The 2,546-nt window shown below is 40.9% G+C and overlaps 1 pseudogene; it reads right to left on the reverse strand.

The window, feature by feature from the left end:
• Positions 1-1,265: 1,265 nt before the first annotated feature.
• On the reverse strand, positions 1,266-2,412 carry LOC105554784 (annotated as a pseudogene).
• Between the last annotated feature and the right edge of the window lie 134 nt (positions 2,413-2,546).

Below are 2,546 nucleotides of genomic sequence, written 5' to 3' on the forward strand. Positions count from 1 at the left end.
TATTGGTCAATTTTGGATAAAATTTAAAAAAATGAAAAAATTCTTCCACCCCAAAGCCAATAATAATCATCACAATAACAACACATTTCAAACTAGTCAATTCAGTGTTCAATATAAATAACTTCAAATCTACTTCCTCCCCACTCAGGGTCAGTAAAAAATAACTTGACTCAACTTTTTATTTATCCAGTACAGTAAACATTTATTTTGTTTCCATTACTTCACAGTTTGTGAGCACTAATCTTTGCTTAGCAGGGCTTTTTTTCAAGGGGCAGAGGGGAAGCAAGTTAATAGTGCAAACAAGACTGGGGAAATGTTTAAACTGCATAAGAGGACAATCTGTGTTTAAAAACTCTGAAAGTTCATGGTAACCATTCATATGTTAATTAAGTGACATAATCTAGTTAGCACAAACCATGTTCTCTGAAGACTTACTGGATACTATGCTTTTTAGTCTGAGTTACTGTATTTACTGGAAAGTAAAAGAAAAAGTCATATCTATTTTATAAAATATGTTTATCACTAACTCTCATTGACCTTTTTCTTCTATCCACACAAAAAATGTAATTTTACCATATCATTACGGTTCATAGAGAAATATTACAGCAGTTCAATATACCTGGCTAATACTAATTAAATTCACATGAATTCCTCAACACAGATTTTATCAGGCTCGACACAACCTACTGACTTTCATCTACTTGTCCATGAAATGCACTGAAATTCATCGTAACTGAGATGTTAAAGAATCTCAAAACTGCAATGAAAATTAAATGAAATGGTTATTTTCTTTAGAATTGTATCTCAGAATTAATCTTGGCTTGTATTTTCATTTTACTTATAAAATTTGTCTTTATTCCTAACTGGGACCTTTCTATACAGAATAGCTCAGATTTCATTTTTATATACTATTAAGTACGTCTATAGCTATTTTGAACAAAGCTGGCATATAGGTGAATAATTTTTATTCCTGCGTTGGGGAATTTGCAAATAAACTTTATAATAAATGCTATTGAAATGATAAACTTTTGCTCCTAGGATTTCATTTAATTAATATTTTGGGCTGAGTATGCGGACTCTATTGATGGTGCAGGACAAAGTGGGACTTTCTAGGCCCCTCCCATTCTTCACCCATTCACAGTGGCATGGAAACTGTGTCTAGAAGGGGAGATTCTCAGTGTGATTGGGGATACTAAGTGGGGCAGGGACTGCACAGCAGCTGAGGGCCTCTCTTTTACTCTCATGTTCTCACTGGGGCTGGTGGTCTAGGAGGCCATGTGGACTATAAGGCCTACCACCTTGTTGCTGTAAGCAAATTCATGGTCATATCAGGAAACGAGCTTGACAATGTGGTCATTGAGAGCAATGCCTGTCCCGGCATCAAAAGTGGAGGAATGAACGCCACTGTTAAAGTCAGAGGAGATAACCTGGTGCTCAGGATGCTCAGGATGCCCTTGAGGGGGCCCTCCAAAGCCTGCTTCACCACCTTTCTGATGTCATCATATTTGGCAGGTCTTTCCAGATGTCAGGTCAGGTCTGTGACTGATGTTGGCAATGGGAACATGGGAAGGACATGCCAATGAGCTTCCTGGTTCAGCTCAGGGATGACCTTGCCCATGCTTTGGCAGTGCCAGGATATGCAGGGATGATGTTCTGGAGAGTCCTGCAGTCATCACACCATGGTCTCCCAGAGGGGCCACCTACGGTCTTCCAGGTGACATTGATGGCATGGACATGGTCCTGAGTCCTTCTATGATGCCAAAATTGTCTTGGATGGCCTTGACTGGGAGGCTAAGCAGTTGGTGGCACAGAAAGCATTGCTGATGACTGTGAAGTTGTTTTTGCACTTCTCATGATTTACGTCCATCATGAACATGGGGGCATCAGAGGAGGGGGCAGAGATGATGACTCTTTTGGCTCTCTTGTCTAAGTGAGCCCCAGCCTTCTCCATGGTAGTTAATACACTGGTGAACTCCACAACATAATCAGTGCCAGCATCACCTCCATTTGATTGGGGTAGGATCTCGCTCCTGGAAGATGATTATGGGATTTCCACTGATGACAAGCTTCCCGTTCTCAGCCTTGATGGTACTGTGGAACTTGCCATGGGTGGAATCATACTGAAACATGTAGCCCATGTAGTTGAGGTCAATCAGGGGGGTTGTTGATGGCAGCAATATCCACTTTGCTAGAGTTAAAAGCAGCACTGGTGACCAGGTGCCCAATACAGCCAAATCCATTTACTCTGGCCTTCACCTTCACTATGGTGTCTCAGGGATGCAGCTGGGGCTGCAAGGGAAGATGTGGCTGTTTATTGAATGGAAGGAGAAGCGAGCTGCTCCTCGGATTTTAATTTTCACTCAGTTCCAAGTACTCAGGAAATGTGTTTGAGGTGAAACCAATAATTCCCATGGGCTGTAGAGGTGGTATAGGAGATGAATTATAATAAAGACCTTTACCATCAGAACATAAGGATTCTGAAGGCTTTTTTGCCTATTAAGGTCACGGTTCCCAAATGAGGTTTCCTCTATAAAGTTGAAGATTTA

Source organism: Mandrillus leucophaeus, unplaced genomic scaffold, assembly GCF_000951045.1.
Source record: "Mandrillus leucophaeus isolate KB7577 unplaced genomic scaffold, Mleu.le_1.0 Scaffold1176, whole genome shotgun sequence".
Taxonomy (NCBI): Eukaryota; Metazoa; Chordata; class Mammalia; order Primates; family Cercopithecidae; genus Mandrillus; species Mandrillus leucophaeus.